This window comes from Squalius cephalus (genome assembly GCF_949319135.1).
Source record: "Squalius cephalus genome assembly, chromosome: 17".
NCBI lineage: Eukaryota > Metazoa > Chordata > Actinopteri > Cypriniformes > Leuciscidae > Squalius > Squalius cephalus.
This window is the reverse complement of record NC_137138.1, coordinates 1252941-1273895: the sequence shown is the minus strand read 5'-3', so window position 1 is coordinate 1273895 and position 20955 is coordinate 1252941. Positions and strand designations below refer to the sequence as shown.

The 20955-nt window shown below is 41.0% G+C and overlaps 2 long non-coding RNA genes across 3 annotated transcripts; both read left to right on the top strand.

The window, feature by feature from the left end:
• Positions 1-4038: 4038 nt before the first annotated feature.
• LOC307144492 lies at positions 4039-9004 on the top strand. Of its 2 annotated transcripts, none has more exons than XR_013818761.1 (6): positions 4039-4111; positions 4279-4465; positions 6089-6555; positions 6731-6830; positions 7352-7519; positions 7754-9004. It is a non-coding gene; the product is annotated as an uncharacterized lncRNA (long non-coding RNA). The 2 variants fall into 2 exon arrangements; XR_013818762.1 differs by having other exon boundaries at positions 4041-4111; positions 6075-6555.
• An 888-nt stretch (positions 9005-9892) lies between these two features.
• LOC307144499 lies at positions 9893-20397 on the top strand. The gene is made up of 3 exons (XR_013818770.1): positions 9893-9997; positions 12180-12312; positions 19039-20397. It is a non-coding gene; the product is annotated as an uncharacterized lncRNA (long non-coding RNA).
• Positions 20398-20955: the final 558 nt, after the last annotated feature.

Sequence of the window (20955 nt, the reverse complement as noted above, 5' to 3'; positions counted from 1 at the left end):
AGCCTTTATTGACTCTGCTTTCCAACAAACACAAAGAAAGCTGGTAACACTTTATTTTCCAGTGTCCTTGTTACATATATGACATGTACTTACCATAGTAATAACAGTAAATTATGCATAATTACATGCAACTAACCCTCAACCAAACCCTAATCCTACCCTAACCCTATAGTAAGTACATGTTGTTAATTATTATTACTCAGTACTTAAATGTATAATTACATTGTAACAATGACACCTTAAAATGATGTGTAACCAGAAAGCTTTAGAAATGAATTGTCTGTTCTTCTCTTCTGGAAGGGGAATCATATTACAGTCAAACCCATCACTGATTCTCATACTGATCTACAGTAAAATAATAAAGAGCAATAATAGTCTAATCAGTCATTGATCATTACAATAATAACACACTTTCAGTGTGTTCAGAAGAGCTTTGGTGGATTTGAGAATGTTGGAGCTTAAATGAGAGAAATATGAAGAATATGAGAGAAAAACTGTTGAATCAGCTTTCCTTGGAGAAAATCAAATAAAGAAATAACTGGTTGAGAGGTCAATGAACTGCTGACAGAATAAATCTGTTGGTTCTACTTACAGAATAATGACAGCCAGCCCTGATATGAAAATGCAGAAGTACTCGAATTGAGTCAAACAAAGAAGAAAGCATAACCACTGATCTGGAAGAGTGTTTCCTGATTTAGTCTGTTATGCTAATACAGTATGTGGTCTGTGGACTGAATCTGTTGGTACTTTACAGAATAATGACAGGTTTCCTGTTTAAATGTTTTATGCATATATTGGTCAACAGATAGAAGATACCGTTTGCCTGTAAAGCATCATGTGATGCAATGAGATCATCTAAAAAACAGATAATTAAGTGATTAATTGAGTGATGATTGAGCATTAATAAATATGAACCATTCACATTTCCGAGAGTATTTTGGTAAACAGGAGACGACAGCAAAAATCATTTTTGTATTTCTATGTGCTACATATAGCAACAAAATATATATTTACTATATAGCAATAAATGACTTATATCAGAAATTTGCATTTATACCATTAAAGTGTTAGTTCACCCAAAAATGAAGTTTCTGTCATTAATTACGCTCATGTCAATGTCAGGATTGTGGGTGAGGGATGAAGTGAGGACTTAAGTGCAGGAAACAAGGGCTTTTTATTAATAATAAAAATAAAACAAAATACAAACAAAAACTACTTGACACAGGAGAAACATAACAGGGTAGAGTTACGACGACGAACCAGCACAGGACTTCGACTTTGACTTCTTGCAGCTGGCATCCAATAAGTCGCATTGCTGCCATCTATGGAACTAGTGCACTATATCCTGCTATACAGCCCAGTGTCTATTAGACATTTGAAAAAAAACACCGTTTTCCCCTCTCGCTTAACCCTAAAATACTTTTCAGAGATACTTTTTCCTTTTTCTCCTTCTCTCTGAAACACTTCCTTCAGTAATCCTCTTTGTTTGCTCCACTATAGGCCGCACTGTGTCCCCCTCCACAATTACAGCATTTAGGTCGTACCCCCTCTCCACATCCCCCATAGTCATGCTCCCCAACACATTTAGCACACCTTTTAGTCCCTTTACACAATTTAGCTACATGACCAAAACTCTGACACTTGTAACATCTTATTGGCTTATGAGTGAACTCTCTTATCATGTATCTCATATAGTTCTGTAGGCAACTCTTTTGTGCTGAACTGTACCAAAACTGACTCTTTTTTCTCAACCCCCTTGGTTAAAGGGTTAGTTCACCCAAAAATGAAAATTCTGTCAGTAATTACTCACCCTCATGTTGTTCCAACCGCGTAAGACCTTCGTTCATCTTCGGAACACAAATTAAGATATTTTTGATGAAATCTGAGCCATGTTTCACTCCTCCATAGGCTTCCAGTGTGACCGAAACTTGCTGGCCCAGAAAAGTTATTAAAGAGATCGTTAATATAGTCCAAGTGACTCCAGTGGCTCAATCTTAAGTATATCAAGCGACGAGAATACTTTTTGTGCGCAAAAACAAACAAAAATAACGACTTTATTCCACTATTCATTTCCTTCTCTCTGGGCCTCGTAGTGTTTTTGCGCTGCGCGTCTGTGTTGCACGTCAACACGCATCACACACATGACAAGCGTCGACCAATAGTGAGCCTACGTGGTGACGTGTACACAGACGCGCTGCGCAAAAAGACTACGCGAACCAACTAGAGGCCCAGAGAGAAGGAAATGAAAAGTGGAATAAAGTCGTTATTTTTGTTTGTTTTTGCGCACAAAAAGTATTCTCGTCGCTTGATATACTTAAGATTGAGCCACTGGAGTCACTTGGACTATATTAACGATCTCTTTAATAACTTTTCTGGGCCAGCAAGTTTCGGTCACATAGCAGCCTATGGAGGAGTGAGACATAGCTCAGATTTCATCAAAAATATCTTAATTTGTGTTCCGAAGATGAACGAAGGTCTTACGCGGTTGGAACAACATGAGGGTGAGTAATTACTGACAGAATTTTCATTTTTGGGTGAACTAACCCTTTAAACGCTTTGCACTCTGAACAGAATCACCACCTTTACTACCACTGCTCTCCCAACAGCTTGCAACTTTGAAGCTCTTCCAATCTGCTCTTCAGAGTAACATCCAATTAATAAATTGCCATCATTTAGAATATTTAACCTTGCCAACCTAATTCTTAATTATTTTTGTCAATTTTAATGGATCCAAACTCTTCACTCCTGGCTCTTCAAACCTCACAACATTCCATTTCTCCTCACTCTCTTTCATTCCACTAATTAGCTTTGCTTTATTTATCCTCCTTATCTGCCCCATCTTCTTGATCCAAATCATCCATATTGCAACAACTATCTTCCTGATTGTTTGCTATGATAGAGAATATATGCAAGTGTATCGTATACCAAACCTGTACTCCCGCAAAATTCTTTCTCCACTAATCCTAATTCTAACAATCCCTAAAAAATGTTGTTGTGACTTTGACTTGTTCAAACCAAAATAAAACAATGCAAACTTTCTCTAACCGCTAGTGCTGTGACATTTGACATTTAAAGGTGCTTGTGTCGAGAAAAAATGGGCGTGCCAGACGAAGCCGCGATTCGAGGCTTGTGTTTTTAATGTGAAGATCACGTGACTAATGACAAACGAGGCCTCGGTTTGTGTAGATACGTCATCGGTTCGGTCTGAGTGTCGCTTCCGGATAAAAGGTGGTTTGAAACTCGCGCCACCTTGTGGGTGTTGTCAGGAGTAGTAGAAGCAGTTGTAGTAGTGTCAGAGAGTCAGAGAGTTAGATAACTATCATTGTCATTGTCATATACTGTATGTGTTAGGGCTGTATGGTATTACATTATCAGGTTAGAATAGTTATAGTAGCCTATATTGTTATTATTAATTAAAGTAGCTATATTAAAGTCTTGTTACATTAATTAGATAAGATTATTTGGATAGCTTTGGATTTTTGGATCTGGACTGGACTGGTTTTTGATTTAGATTGCCATTTTTGATTTGTTTGCTTTTTGTGACCTCTTCCTTTTACCTGGTAATGGAGCCAGCGAGAAAGAGGAAGAGGAATCGAAAGACTGAACACAAGAGGATCTAAAATAGGGGAGAGTAATGAGGGATTCATTAGCAACAGGTGTGAAGTGAAATCAATAGATAATTAAGGAAAGCGAGTGGGAGGGGAACGCCACAATGACAGCGGAGCACACGGCGAGCTGTCAAAATAAAGCACATGTACTCAAAGACAACAAGGCACACAGACACAGAGAAAAGACAAAAACACAGCAGATCAGACTGAAGTCATGACAATGGAGACAAGTTCATTTCACAGACAGATTAGAGACACAGGATAAGAAATAAACAGATTCTGCACTTTCAGGGCCATACTTTAAACAAGGAAGTGTGGAGGTACGTGGCTGTGGTGTGGGAGCGGCTTGAATTAGTCACATGTGACGAGAGACTGTTTGCTATTGGATACTGTCTCCGCCTATTCCACCAGAGGGACTTTAACACACTTCATACTGTATAAAGCTGATCTGTCTGATCTCTCAGATCTGCACTGGATGTGTCCTCTCTTCTGCTCATCACAAGGTAACTCAAACACATATTATCTTTAATTGTTCTGGAAAGAGATTATTTAAGTCCAGACATTAATGTCTCTATTATAGTGAAACTGAAATGTAAACCTGTATTGCTCAACAATCATTAACTGATGTCAAACTTCACTCTGAACTGAACTACTGTATTCTCTTGAACAGAAATTACCAAAGTCAGAATATATGAGACATTACAGCATGGAGAACATGTGTTGAGCTTCACAAACTACAGGAGAATTACACATGTGATGGGAGAAAAAAATGGTGAACTAAAAGGACAAAAATCTAATGAACCAAACCAGAAAAACAGAGTCTAGTCAGAAACAACAGCATAGCAGCAAATCATACTGTGAGTATTTATGATGTTTAATATCAAACTCTTTTATTTTTCACAACAGTGAACAGTGTTTCATCTTCTAGTGTCTGAATGTGCAAAATCAGTTCTAACTATAACTTTAACTTGTGCGCTGGCTGAATAAACATAATTTTTATTAATATCTTTCACATCTACTGCAGTCAGATTGACCCGTGTTCACTCTGAAGGAATCACTCACATGACCTGTGCACTTGTAATGACACATCAAGGATGTAAAGAGGCTAAAAGCAGGTTTAGTACTTGCCCCATTGAAGTCAACAGGGTGCAAATTTTAAAAATAGAATAACTCGGTGTAGGCAACACTGATTTTTGTCGTTGTTCTCTGTACTGACAGCACTCCAAATGAACAAAAAAAATGAGCTCAATGTTAAAATTGACCGGAGTTCTCCTTTAAGTTTGAAAACCCATCGGTTTTTTATTTAACGGACAGTTTATTTATTTAAAACAGGGTTGCATCGATAGAGTTTATTCCCTTTGCGATGCGAAACACAGAATCTTATTCTTGCAACATTTTAAACTATTTATAATTTAATAAGATATAGGGCCTACATATGGAGTTTTTATTCTTTTATTTATCCTTAAAAGAATTTAGCCTTTGCCTGCTCATCAGGTTGGCTATCCGACACTCTGCATATCTCTCCCCTGTGAAGGCCTCCCTCCCCTCTCTTTACCTCTCTACAGATAAAGCGCTGTCGGGATAATTCCGGCTCGCGTGGCTGCGTGGAAGCGATAAAATTCTGTATTATTAATTTTAAGGCCAGACAAGTAGTATGTTGAGGGTTGATTTGTAGGGAAGGACTACACGCCTGCACACATATATTCAAACGTGCATACCTATAGACGGAACTCGTAATATGCATGTGCATGCCATCAGCGTTCTCACTGGTTTTTGTTTTAGAGAGAGAGTGTGTGTGTGTGTGTACACCACACACAGATCCGTCATGAAGTGTGTAAGAGCTCGTGCAGCCGCTCTGGAGAAGCTGTGCAGAATGGAGGAAGACACAATACTTCTGGAAATATAGTGTATGTAGTCAAAGGCTATAGTCAAGTGATGTGTGTTCATGTGCACATATGTGTGTGTGTGTGTGTGTGTATATGTGGACATGTTTTTCTACACCGGTGGGGACTTAAACCTGAATGCACACAGACTCATGGGGACTCGTGTCACCGTGGGGACCTAAATTGAGGTCCCCATGGGTACAAAAGCTTATAAATCATACAGAATTAGTTTTTTTGAAAATGTAAAAATGCAGAATGTCTCCTGTGATGGGCAGGTTTAGGGGCAGGGGCAGTGTAAGGGGATAGAATATACAGTTTGTACAGTATAAAAACCATTACGTCTATGGAGAGTCCTCACAAAGATAGTGCACCAGACATGTGTGTGTGTGTGTGTGTTTTCGCGCACGGTTCTAGTCTGCAGTGACCCTGTTTTAGAAGAATCTTTCATGTTCTTTGTTTCGTCACAGTTTTCAGACAAAACATTATGATATTGTGTTTTGGGACTTTGGTGTTCTCACACAGAAAAATATGAAAATGTGCAAATATAGATGTTATAGCACACACACATATAAATGCTTCACAGTGTTTATTCTGTAGCAGCTCAATGGAGAAGAAGCTCTCTGTGCACGATGTTCTTCATCAGATCATTGATCCAGACTCTAGTGACGAGGAGGAGGAGATGCAGTGAAAGAGCATTAGAGGATGAGTCAGAAGAAGAAGAGACCAGATACAGATCTTGAAACAACTGAAGAAAGTACAAACGGGTAGAAGCTCCTTACAATATGAGATTCTGTGATGAAAGGAAGTGAAACAGGAAATGAAAGTGCGAGTGACGTGTAATTCTCAGTAGTTACGGATACTGATGAAACCGCAGCAGAGGAAAACGGTGAAGTTGTGAGTGTGGCATAAGTGACTGTGACTGTGTATAAACAATACAAACCACATCAGAGTCCAGCAGAAACCAGAGGAGGAGTTTAACCTTCACACAGTATATAAGCTGATCTTTCTGAGCGGTCTGATCTCAGATCTGCACTGTGTGTGTCCTCTCTTCTGCTCATCACAAGGTAACTAAAACACTTTGTATTTAATTGTTCTCTAAAGAGATTTTTAATAATTATTTAAATCCAGACATTTATGTCTCTATTATAGTGAAACTGAAATGTAAACCTGTATTGCTCAACAATCATTAACTGATGTCAAACTTCACTCTGAACTGAACTACTGTATTCTCTTGAACAGAAATTACCAAAGTCAGAATATATGAGGAATTACAGCATGGAGAACATGTGTTGAGCTTCACAAACTACAGGATAACTACACATGTGACAACAGAGAAACGGTGAACAAAAAGTTACGATCTAACAAACCAAAACTGAAAAACACACAGAGTCTCTTCAGACACAACAGCATTAATAGCAGAAAACCAAACTGAGTATTTATGATGATTAATATCAAACACTGTATCTTTATTTATGAACAGTGTTTCATCTTCTAGTGTCTGAATGTGTAAAATCAGTTCTAAACTATAACTTTTCATTCACTCTATAGGAAGAGCATTATTTACATTATATAAATGATTTACATTATTCACTCCATAAACTATAACTCATATCATGGAGCCCAAGACTGGTTTCCCCATTATGATGATAATACACAGATTCCTGACGCAGACTCACACATAACCTCACATCTATATATTTGTCATTTGTCATCATCATTGATTATTGTGAATATTGTAGAGTTAATCTGAGATGCTGTAATAACACTGAGCTCATGCAGATGTTGATCAGGAGTTGATCTGATGTCTCGTGATATGATGTTATATCGCTTTAATGAAACTCTGTCTGTGTGATTGAACAGATTCAAATGAAGAGGAGAAAGAAAATCAGCAGAAATCACAGATCAGCAGAAACAAGAAGACTGAGAGAAAAATGGAGGACAGAAATGAGACACACACCAGTGAATCACCAGAGGAAAGAGGACAGAGACTTGATAGACGTGACAGTATGGAGAAACTACATCCACACTGTGAGTGTTTGATCATTATTGAACTTTAATTCTTCATCATATTTTAGTTTTACTGTCAGATTTACTGTTGTTTTCTCTCCTGTTATAAAGTGTCACATTCAGAAAAATTCATCAGACTGACTTTCTGCAGTTATTAAACATTTACAGATTGTGTTATTGACCAAGAAGATAATACATGTAAAAATTCAAAGCAAAGTATATGAGGATAATCTGATATATATTTGTGATTTCTAGTCTCCTGTGATCCAGGCGAGCCTGTAAAGTTTGATTCTGATGTCAAAACTGAGGAGAGATTCTCATCAAACCCTTCATCATGTTCTCAAGATCATCATCATCACTGACATCCATCAGCAGCTGAAGACCTGAACATCATCATCATCATCATCATCATCATCATCATCATCATCATCATCATGTTCTCTCCGGGACTCTTTTACAGACTCATGAACAGTTTCTTCCTCAGATGTGTCTTAGTCCTGCACTTCTGCTGATAGTGAAAGCGTTATGAATTATGCATGATTATTCTGACCTCTTGGGGTGCATTCTCAGAAATAAATGGTACAAAAGCTGTCACTGGAATGGTACCATTTAAAAAGGTTCTAATATGTACCATTAGGTACTAATGTTTTGGTACCAATATACCTTTGAGGTATTAATATTAATATGCACTCTTTAGGTACAAATGACCTTTTGAAAAGTTACCGCCCCAGAGACAGCTTTTTTACCTTTACCTCCTGACAAAGTTTTACTCAAATTCAATGTTTATGATTTTAATTGTTTTCCAAAGTAGCCTAGTGGTACATTTTATAATTATTTTTTTTTTCACACTTGTTGGTTTGAGAAAGTCACAACTTTCTCAAACCAAATAAATGTTTACAAAAATCCTTTCTAGATAAATCCTTTCACAATCCAATACACAGAAAACTTGACATTTGTTTCTGTCCTCGTTCATTTTTGTTTATTCTGGCCATCATGTAATCCGCCGGCTCTTGCAGGTTTTCTTAACAGTATAGCACTATTTTCACAAGTTCTGAAGAACTGACCTTTCTGATCACAGCCAGTCATTCAAACCTACTGTGCTTTTATATAGTTAAATGTTTGTTTCTTTCACAAATATTGTTTCAAAATGTTTAATTGCCAACAGGATGCAAGATACTTATTTTAAATACATCAGTCACTGAAGATGTGACACTGCCTTGAGGTTTTCTGTCAAAAACATTTTTAAAAATGACATGCAGTTTAACCTTGTTAATTACACACGTGTTATATAAGTAACAACATGCATTACGTAATCAGATTACTTTTTTGATGGAACAAGTAAAGTAATGCTTTCTGTCTTTACACTTCACCAGTTTTACCTGATAGGACACACAACAAATAAATGTTCATCAAAAGCTTGTATCATTTGATGCACATTTTAAAGGGATAGTTCCCCCAAAAATCTTTCATTATTTACTCACCCTCATGTCGTTCCAAACCTGTATGAAAAAAATAAATAAAAAATTAAATGGCACTTTGATTCTTCAATGACCTGAAACTGGTTAACAATTGCACTTTTTATGTATGAAATTTTAAACATTCAAAACTAAAGCTGAGAGAGACAGTCATGGTACGTGTTCCTGAAAGAATTATTGGAATGCTCTAATACCTACACTTTTCTGTCTTTACACTTCACCAGTTTTACCTGATGGGACACAGTTACAGCATAGGCTACTTGTGGTTAACTGATAAAAAGCAGGTTGTATGAGTTCCAGATTATGATGAATGATGGGATAATTAGCCTCAAATACTGTTCTGAAGGAATAGTGTGAGTGAAAGTTTCAAGCGACTCATAAAGAGGTTATACTGGCGTATCGATGTAGAGCCTGCAGAAAGAGTCTCTGCATAGTGACTTTAGTGATTCGGTACTTTAGCTCCACTTGTTAGGATGTTTTCAGATTGTGTGTGTTTTGAAAGTTGTTTATTTCTTTTACTTAGAAAGAAAGTCATAAAGGTGTGGGACGACATGAGGGTGAGTAAATTATGAAAGCATTTACATTGTTGGGTGAACTATCCCTTTAACATGATCTTTTTTTTTTTTTCTAAAAAAAAAAAGAATTTGAAAAAAAGATGTAGCTATAATTTAGAAGCCTTAGAAATGTGTGAATCTATTATCACAGCATAGGGCTTATAACTACAACTTGCATGAGCAGAAACTATGTGAACACAAGGGCTGGTTTTGAATATCAATAAACGTGAGTTGTGAATATAATGCACACATCACAGTGGACGTCTTCTCGCGTTTGGGTGTTGGTTTGGCTCAGCTCACAGAAGGATGCTCGAGACACTCGGCCAATGATAGCTCACGAGTATGGCGCAACGGGTGGGGTTTATAAGGTTAATTTGATTGTAAATATTACAGGCTTGATGTTTATATTTCGCCGTCTCGAAGGTGTCAGTTCCGAGGTAGCGGAGTGAATTGCTTTTGGGAGTCCTTAGGTAAGAATGTAACAACTGTTTTTGATTTGCTCGTTCCTCTTCTACTTCTTGATACTTTGAACGATTTTTTTATTGAGATTGTTAACCTTCTTGCGGCATGTCTGTGGTGTGTGCTCTCCGTTTAAGGGCTGACATAACACTTCACTTTGCAAGATGACGAGATAACGCAGGAACTTTCTGTTTAATGCAGAATTAACAATCGTTGGGGTTGACGTGTGTGAAAAGCGCGTGCATGTCCTTTTATAGAGCGCGCGCTATAATGGCATTAACAAAACCTCAAACCAAACCCAAGGAACGCAAGACCACAGGGGCTTGTGACAGTGCATTCTTCAGTGAAAAGAGCGTCAAATTTCCATTTTTTACAAGGTTTTAAACTGGTTGCTGTGGTTGTGTCCATCACAGATTTAGCTAATCGAGTTCCCGGCCGGATTTTAGGTTCAATGCATTCTGAAGAAATACTTTTTAGAATTCAGAGGCACGTGTGACAATCTCTCGAGTCTTGACATTTAAAACGTGGAATTATTTTGATTCGAAGACCGACTAAAATAAATTCTCTAGAACAAAGAAATCAAACTAGAACAAATCGCTAAACGAATTTACCCTTCGCTAAGCCCCGCCCTCCTTAGTTACTGTTGCTACGAAGCAGCAGACTCAGAGCCTGAAGCTACAGTCCCGCACCCAGAGCAAAGAGAGTCCCGCATTCTCAGACCCCTCGTTTTTCGAGACAGCGCCTCCTATCAAATTGGATTGGATAAACATGTGAAGAACTTAAGCCGAAACGTGAGTAGGCTATAGTCAATTTTATTTAGTGAATGCCATTTCTCATGCTTGGCATGTCATTGTTTAATATAGGCTATATTCCAGCAGTGAGCAGTAGTTTCATCTTTAAGCCTATTCATGTTTGAATGTTTTACAGCTGATCTGTATCAGTGCATTATATTAACGCTTGATAATGATTTATTGCTTAAAGTTATTCAAGTGTTGCCTTTCTAACTGCAGGTTGTCATATTTGTAGCCTAACTTTGTTATTTTTTTTAAATATTTTTTACATGGTTTTAATTTTAAAGTTTTTATTTGGTTTTATTTGCAAATCTGTCTTCTGTTTTTTTGTTGTTGTTTTTTTGTTGTTTTTTTTTTTTTTTTTTTTGCACCTGGGTCATCTATTTTTGGTTTAGAAACCTTGTTGAATGTTGACTGCTCTTTTAAATAAAAAATTATTTTGATTTATATCCTTTCTAAAGTGTTTGCTTGTTTTATAGATCGTTTAAAGGGTTAGTTCACCCAAAAATGAAAATTCTGACAGTAATTACTCACCCTCATGTTGTTCCAACCATGTAAGTCTTTCGTTCATCTTCGGAACACAAATTAAGATATTTTTGATGAAATCTGACAGAATTTTGACTCCTCCATAGGCTTCCAGTGTGACCGAAACTCACCGGCCCAGAATAGTTATTAAAACATCGTTAAAATAGTCCAAGTAACTACAGTGGCACTACATTAAGTTTATCATGCGACGAGAATACTTTTTGTGCGGAAAAACAACAAAAATAACGACTTTATCCAACTATTAGTGTTCCTCAATGTGGGCCTCTGACGAGAGTTCACGGGAGCGCCAGGACGCATGCGCGAGAACTGAGCTTAAATACTCCCAAGGAGTGAGCAGTCAGTAACAAGTAGTAGTAGAAGAAGAACGCCGTAAGCTCAGTTCTCGCGCATGCGTCCTGGCGCTCCCGTGAACTCTCGTCAGAGGCCCACATTGAGGAACACTAATAGTTGGATAAAGTCGTTATTTTTGTTGTTTTTCCGCACAAAAAGTATTGTCGTCGCATGATAAACTTAATGTAGTGCCACTGTAGTCACTTGGACTATTTTAACGATGTTTTAATAACTATTCTGGGCCGGTGAGTTTCGGTCACACTGGAAGCCTATGGAGGAGTCAAAATTCTGTCAGATTTCATCAAAAATATCTTAATTTGTGTTCCGAAGATGAACGAAAGACTTACATGGTTGGAACAACATGAGGGTGAGTAATTACTGACAGAATTTTCATTTTTGGGTGAACTAACCCTTTAATGTAATGCATTTATTATTTTATGCCTTTGTACAAAAAGAGTGATTTTAAAGTAACCATAATGATGTTGTAAATTGAAATAATCACAGAGATACTGCATTTATTTTACAGAAAAAAATCTGTTAAAACAAGAACACTGAGAGAAAAATGGAGGCCAGAAATGAGACACAAACCAGTGAATCACCAGAGGAAAGAGGACAGAGACTTGTTAGACGTGACAGTATGAAGAGAATAAAGCCAAACTGTGAGTGTTTGAATATTATGGAACTGATGAATGAATGAATGAATGAATGAATGAGGCATTTCTAGCGCTTTCAAATTTACTACTGTACACCCAAAGCACTTTACAATCATATCAGGGGATCTCTCCTCACTCACACACACACACACACACACACACACACACACACACACCCCAGCTATAGGTGTAGAGGAGAGAGAGTGATAGAGCCCCAGTTGAATGTAAGGGATGATTAGGAGGCCATGATTGGTGAGGGCCGTTGTAGGGAGTGTGTCCGGGACACCGGGGTTACACTCGTACTCTTTGCCAGAAGAGCCATGGGGTTATTAATGACCTCAGAGAGTCAGGAGCTCGCTTTAATGCTCATCTGAAGGACGGCGCTCGCTGACAGTATAGTGTCCTCATCTCTACACTGGGGTGTTAGGACACACACAGAGCACAGGGTGAACAGCGCCCCCTACTGGCCTCACACACAGAGTACAGGGTGAACAGCGCCCCCTACTGGCCTCACACACAGAGCACAGGGTGAACAGCGCCCCCTACTGGCCTCACACACAGAGCACAGGGTGAACAGCGCCCCCTACTGGCCTCACTCACAGAGCACAGGGTGAACAGCGCCCCCTACTGGCCTCACACACAGAGCACAGGGTGAACAGCGCCCCTACTGGCCTCACACACAGAGCACAGGGTGAACAGCGCCCCCTACTGGCCTCACGCACAGAGCACAGGGTGAACAGCGCCCCCTGCTGGCCTCACACACAGAGCACAGGGTGAACAGCGCCCCCTACTGGCCTCACACACAGAGCACAGGGTGAACAGCGCCCCCTACTGGCCTCACACACAGAGCACAGGGTGAACAGCGCCCCCTACTGGCCTCACTCACAGAGCACAGGGTGAACAGCGCCCCCTACTGGCCTCACACACAGAGCACAGGGTAAACAGCGCCCCCTACTGGCCTCACACACAGAGCACAGGGTGAACAGCGCCCCCTACTGGCCTCACTCACAGAGCACAGGGTGAACAGCGCCCCCTACTGGCCTCACACACAGAGCACAGGGTGAACAGCGCCCCCTACTGGCCTCACACACAGAGCACAGGGTGAACAGCGCCCCCTACTGGCCTCACTCACAGAGCACAGGGTGAACAGCACCCCCTACTGGCCTCACACACAGAGCACAGGGTGAACAGCGCCCCCTACTGGCCTCACTGACAGAGCACAGGGTGAACAGCGCCCCCTACTGGCCTCACACACAGAGCACAGGGTGAACAGCACCCCCTACTGGCCTCACTCACAGAGCACAGGGTGAACAGCGCCCCCTACTGGCCTCACACACAGAGCACAGGGTGAACAGCCCCCCCTACTGGCCTCACACACAGAGCACAGGGTGAACAGCGCCCCCTACTGGCCTCACACACAGAGCACAGGGTGAACAGCGCCCCCTACTGGCCTCACACACAGAGCACAGGGTGAACAGCGCCCCCTACTGGCCTCACACACAGAGCACAGGGTGAACAGCCCCCCCTACTGGCCTCACACACAGAGCACAGGGTGAACAGCGCCCCCTACTGGCCTCACACACAGAGCACAGGGTGAACAGCGCCCCTACTGGCCTCACACACAAAGCACAGGGTGAACAGCGCCCCCTACTGGCCTCACACACAGAGCACAGGGTGAACAGCGCCCCTACTGGCCTCACACACAAAGCACAGGGTGAACAGCGCCCCCTACTGGCCTCACACACAGAGCACAGAGTGAACAGCGCCCCTACTGGCCTCACACACAGAGCACAGGGTAAACAGCGCCCCTACTGGCCTCACACACAGAGCACAGGGTGAACAGCGCCCCCTACTGGCCTCACACACAGAGCACAGGGTGAACAGCGCCCCTACTGGCCTCACACACAGAGCACAGGGTGAACAGCGACCCTACTGGCCTCACACACAGAGCACAGGGTGAACAGCGCCCCCTACTGGCCTCACACACAGAGCACAGGGTGAACAGCGCCCCCTACTGGCCTCACACACAGAGCACAGGGTGAGCAGCACCCCCTGCTGGCCTCACGCACAGAGCACAGGGTGAACAGCGCCCCCTACTGGCCTCCCACACAGAGCACAAGATGAACAGCGCCCCCTACTGGCCTCACACACAGAGCACAGGGTGAACAGCGCCCCCTACTGGCCTCACACACAGAGCACAGGGTGAACAGCGCCCCCTACTGGCCTCACACACAGAGCACAGGGTGAACAGCGCCCCCTACTGGCCTCACACACAGAGCACAGGGTGAACAGCGCCCCCTACTGGCCTCACACACAGAGCACAAGGTGAACAGCGCCCCCTACTGGCATCACACACAGAGCACAGGGTGAACAGCGCCCCCTACTGGCCTCACTCACAGAGCACAGGGTGAACAGCGCCCCCTACTGGCCTCACACACAGAGCACAGGGTGAACAGCGCCCCCTACTGGCCTCACACACAGAGCACAGGGTGAACAGCGCCCCCTACTTTTTTTTTTATTATTATACCTTTATTTAACCAGGAGGTCCCATTGAGATTCAGAATCTCTTTTACAAGAGAGACCTGGCCAAGGTAGCAGCCAAATCACAACAAATGCATACATAACAAACACCAAATTACATTTTCACAATAAAAGAAGTACCAAATGTTAAAAATAAAAATATAAAACACAATGAGACTCTTAAGAAAAACAAGAACATGTCTCCATCACAACACTCTTTACAGTAGTTTTAAATTCATTTATGGATATAAGGGTTTCAAGATTATTCCACCCCCAAGGTGCTAAATAAGAAAAAGCAGTTTTTCCCAATTCGGTTGTAACTCGTGGCACATTAAAAAACAACCACTTTGAGGAGCGTAGCTGATAGGTACCAGAGCAAACAGAGAGGAGGTTACAGAGGTACAGTGGAAATTTGCCAAGTATAGCTTTATAAATAAAGATACCAGTGCTGTTGTCTACGAATTTTAAGTGATGTCCAACCAACTAAATCATAAAGAATGCAGTGATGGGTAAGGGACTTTGTATTTGTTATGAATCGTAGTGATGCATGGTAAACTGAATCAACATGACGCAGGATGGAAAATGCAGCATGCATGTACAATATATCTCCATAATCAATTACAGGCAGAAAAGTAGCTTCCACAAGTTTCTTCTTAGCACTAAAAGTAAAGCAAGATTTGTTTCTGTAATAGAAGCCGAGCTTTACTTTAAGTTTCTTAACTAAAGCAGTAATATGTTCATTGAAGGAAAGCTTATCATCTATCCATATCCCCAAGTACTTGTATGAAGACACTCTCTCAATTGATTTCCCATCTAATGACAAAAGGCCACAATTGTCGAGTAGCTGTGCTCGAGCTTTTGAGAAGACCATGAACTTTGTTTTCTGTGTATTTAAAACCAGTTTTAGACTCAATAATGTGTATTGTAATGCCTGAAATGCAGTCTGAAGTTCCTGCACTGCTACTGAAATGGTGGAAGCCTGGGTGTAAACCACTGTATCATCAGCGTATAAATGTAATTTGGCTTGAACATCTCTATCCAAATCATTTATAAAAATTGAAAACAGAATGGGTCCTAAGATTGATCCTTGAGGGACACCTTTAGTTATCTCAAGAAAATCAGATTTATAACCTTCAGCATAAACACATTGAGTACGATCTAAAAAATAATTTTGGAACCATGCAACAGCCTTTTCACTTAAACCAACTGAACGTAGTTTGGTCAATAACAATCCATGATCAACCGAATCAAATGCCTTAGAAAGATCAACAAATAATGCAGCAGAATGTTGCTTCTTATCTAAGGCCCCAATAATATCATTTGTCACTAATGTAGCAGCAGTGATAGTGCTATGGCCACTTCTGAACCCTGACTGAAAATTATTTAAAATATTTTTGTCAGTCAAATACTGTTTTAACTGTACATTCACAAATGATTCCAAGATCTTTGACAAAACAGAAAGTTTTGATATTGGACTGTAATTATTCAATTCTGATGGGTCTCCACCTTTATGTAAAGGGAGAACATAGGCTGCTTTCCAACTTTTAGGAATGGAGTTAGAAAGAAGACTCAAATTAAAAATATGCGCTATGGGCTTAGCAATAATATCAGCTGCCACTTTTAAAAGAAAGGGATCCAGATTATCTGTACCTGCTGACTTTTTGTGATCAATGTCTCTGAGGGCTTTATGAAACTGAAATCGGTTTAAAATTAAACAATTCCCGATTTACATTTTCAGATGCTGACATGGCAGGACATGGGACAGATTTATTTACAGTTTGATTAAATATGAATCCAGCCTGAATAAAGTGTTTATTAAACTGATTGACTATGACTGCTTTGTCTTTTATTTCATCTAATCCAATAAGAATCTGTTCTGGGAGGTTTGAGGTCACACGTGCACCCGACAAAGATTTAATTGATTTCCAAAACTTTAAAGGATTGTTTAAGTTTTCTGTGGTTGACTTAAAAAAATACTCAGATTTGGACTTTCTAATCATCAAAGTACACTTGTTTCTTACAGTTCTAAATGCAGTCCAATCAGCAGAAGAGTCGGAAAATCTGGCTTGTGCCCACATTTTATTTCTCAAACAGATTAGCTCTGATAGGCTGTCTGAAAACCAATGATTGTCCTTACCACTGATCCTAAACTTTTTGATTGCTACATATTTATTTACAATGGAAATAAAATTTGAATTAAAAAAATCCCATGCCATTTCAGCATCCGAAAACAAAGACACCCTACTGAGTTCACTATGATACAGATCATGCAGAAAAGCCTGTTGTTCAAAGCTTTTAAAATGTCTTTTTAAGATCATGCGCGGTTTTACCTTAGGGATTTTTGTATTTCTTACACAAGCGACCTCACAATGGTCACTGACATCATTACAAAATACGGCAGTTGAGGTATATTTATGAACTGAGTTTGTTACGATTAGATCTAGGAGAGTAGAATTTATGTTTTGCTTTGGGATTTATTCTTGTCGGTTCATTAATAAGTTGCACTAAATTTAAGTCATTACATAAGTCTTTAAAACAATCAGAGTTCCCAGACAACCAGTCCCAATTCATATCACCCATAAGAATAAATTCAGAGTCATTAATTTCATGTAATATTTCGGATATAGATTGGAAAGCATCCTTTGAAGCAGATGGAGGTCAATAGCACCCAACTACTGTAATATCAGCATCTTTTGAAATATTCACTTTCATGGTCAGAATTTCAAACTGTTTAGCTTTAGTTAGTGACAGGGTTACCAAGCTTATAAACTTGGATTTCACATATATGGCAACCCCACCTCCTTTGCCAACCCGATCAGTTCTATAAACTTTACCTACTGGCCTCACACACAGAACACAGGGTGAACAGCGCCCCCTACTGGCCTCACACACAGAGCACAGGGTGAACAGCGCCCCTACTGGCCTCACACACAGAGCACAGGGTGAACAGCGCCCCCTACTGGCCTCACTCACAGAGCACAGGGTGAACAGCGCCCCCTACTGGCCTCACACACAGAGCACAGGGTGAACAGCGCCCCCTACTGGCCTCACACACAGAGCACAGGGTGAACAGCGCCCCCTACTGGCCTCACACACAGAGCACAGGGTGAACAGCGCCCCCTACTGGCCTCACTCACAGAGCACAGGGTGAACAGCGCCCCCTACTGGCCTCACACACAGAGCACAGGGTGAACAGCGCCCCCTACTGGCCTCACACACAGAGCACAGGGTGAACAGCGCCCCCTACTGGCCTCACACACAGAGCACAGGGTGAACAGCGCCCCCTACTGGCCTCACACACAGAGCACAGGGTGAACAGCGCCCCCTACTGGCCTCACACACAGAACACAGGGTGAACAGCGCCCCCTACTGGCCTCACTCACAGAACACAGGGTGAACAGCGCCCCCTACTGGCCTCACTCACAGAGCACAGGGTGAACAGCGCCCCCTACTGGCCTCACACACAGAGCACAGGGTGAACAGCGCCCCCTACTGGCCTCACACACAGAGCACAGGGTGAACAGCGCCCCCTACTGGCCTCACACACAGAGCACAGGGTGAACAGCGCCCCCTACTGGCCTCACTCACAGAACACAGGGTGAACAGCGCCCCCTACTGGCCTCACTCACAGAGCACAGGGTGAACAGCGCCCCCTACTGGCCTCACACACAGAGCACAGGGTGAACAGCGCCCCCTACTGGCCTCACACACAGAGCACAGGGTGAACAGCGCCCCCTACTGGCCTCACACACAGAGCACAGGGTGAACAGCGCCCCCTACTGGCCTCACACACAGAGCACAGGGTGAACAGCGCCCCCTACTGGCCTCACACACAGAGCACAGGGTGAACAGCGCCCCCTACTGGCCTCACACACAGAGCACAGGGTGAACAGCGCTCCCTACTGGCCTCACACACAGAGCACAGGGTGAACAGCGCTCCCTACTGGCCTCACTCACACCTCCTCCAGCAGAAACATGGTTTTCCCAGGAGTCTCCCATCTAGATAACCAGCTCAACCCTGCTAGATGAAGATAGTGTTACTGTTTTAAACTCAGGCACATTCACAGAGATTCATCAGTTTCTGACGTCTGAAGACAGAATCTACAATATTGAAAGTTTACAGATGTGTGTTTGTGTTTAAATGACAGAATGTGTTATAGATTGAGATGAGAAAGCAATGAGGATAATCTGATATATATTTGTGATTTCTAGTCTCCTGTGATCAAGATGAGCCTGTAAAGTTTGATTCTGATGTCAAAACTGAGGAGAGATTCTCATCAAACTCTTCATCATATTCTCAAGAACACATCATCATCATCATCATCATCATCACCTTCATCATCATGTTCACTCTGGGACTCTTTTACAGACTCATGAACAGTTTCCTCCTCAAATGTGTGTCTCAATCCTGCACTTCTGCTTTACTGACACACTAGTGTTCTCTGCCTCTGATAGTGAACACGCTTATACTGTATATATCTCACCCAGGTCGCACTCGAAACGGGAATTTCTTGTGTGTCCCAACTTTGTTGCTTCCCGTTTGAGCCACGTAACAAAACTGAATCAGCATTCTTAAGCTATAATATGATTATTTATTTTAAATAGTAGATATATAGCCTAGTGTCAATAAACTGCAAACCATTAATGTCTTTTAACTTATATGTTTCATATACTAGTATATAGCCGAAGGTATCCACAACTTTCCTGTGAGTTTTATTGGGCGTGGCCATGACACTCGATACTTCCTGTTGACGGTATCTCAGTTCCGGTTTAGCCTAACACTTAATGAAGCTAGCACACAAGGGATACTCGCGTCGCGGTACAAACGGGTGAAACTGATTACTGACAAGTAGTAATGCTGACAGATTAAGCAATGGCTTCTTGTGGAAGTTGTGGCTCAACTTGTACCGTTGTCGGGTGCACAAACAACACGCGAAAACTGAAGGATTTATGAATGGGACCTGTTTCCAACATAAACAGACCCTCTATGCAGAAAGAGTGTTTCTTGTACTTAGAAAAAACTGCAGTACAACTGTATATATATATTTAAGTGTTATGTTTATTGTTTTCAATAATTTGAACATTTATTCGAGAATTAACTTGAATGTGCAGCAATTTGTACAAATAGAGAGTATGTAGGCCTATATTTGTTGTAGCCATTAAATAAGAGCATTTAGTCTCATATTTGTTCAAATATTATAATGTAATTTTTTCCATCTATGTTGATTATGAAAAGTGAACACCATGATAGGATGCATCGGGAGACATGGAGTGGGTCAGACATGATTTTGTTAATGGGTCAGACATGATTAAACTTAATTTTCTTCATTAAGTTTTGTTTTGTAGAAAGCCTTTCTTTAAAGTGAATTTCGTTTTGTATAAATTGTATCTTAATTTTAATAAATTTTCCATCAACCAATTACCTGGATTTAATAAATAAGAAGTAAATAAGAATTAAATATAGCAGACAATATAAATCATGACATGGAAGCGCCGGCGCGGCGCGGTCACTTGCATTGCACGTGAACTGGAGCGCATCTCATCATAAACGAAACAATTCAAAATGGAAAGAAATAGGCTACTCATGCATTTGTGCATTTCTCTCTAGGATAGGCGTGTTCACTACGGAGATGGTGATCGTCAACTTCATCTTTGCAGCAGACACTTACAGAAAAGACTAGTTTATTAATAAAAATCAATGCACGCGTGTCACTGGATTTACAAATGCACATCTTGCTTGTTGCACGCACACTCGGCACACATATTATGTCGAAATAACGAGGTATTGTGTTGAAATAACATTATTAATAATAAATCTTTAATAATATTTGATTGAATGCCAAATGTTGTGCTTGTTCAATTTAATACAATTAATACTTTAATTGTGATCATTAAAATAACTGAATATTAAATATTAAATGGCCAATTTTTGCTCATTTATTAAAAGTATTTATATATAATATATCTAGCACCCCCTCATGTTGAAAAATTATCTGGCGCCGCCCCTGGTTATAACGGCCCACGTATTAAAAATGGTTGGGTCTAAATCGGGCTCATAATTACAGTTAATGTGTCGGACACAACGGGCTCAGGTAGGGTCGGGCGTGATTTTTTGGGCCTGATCTAAGC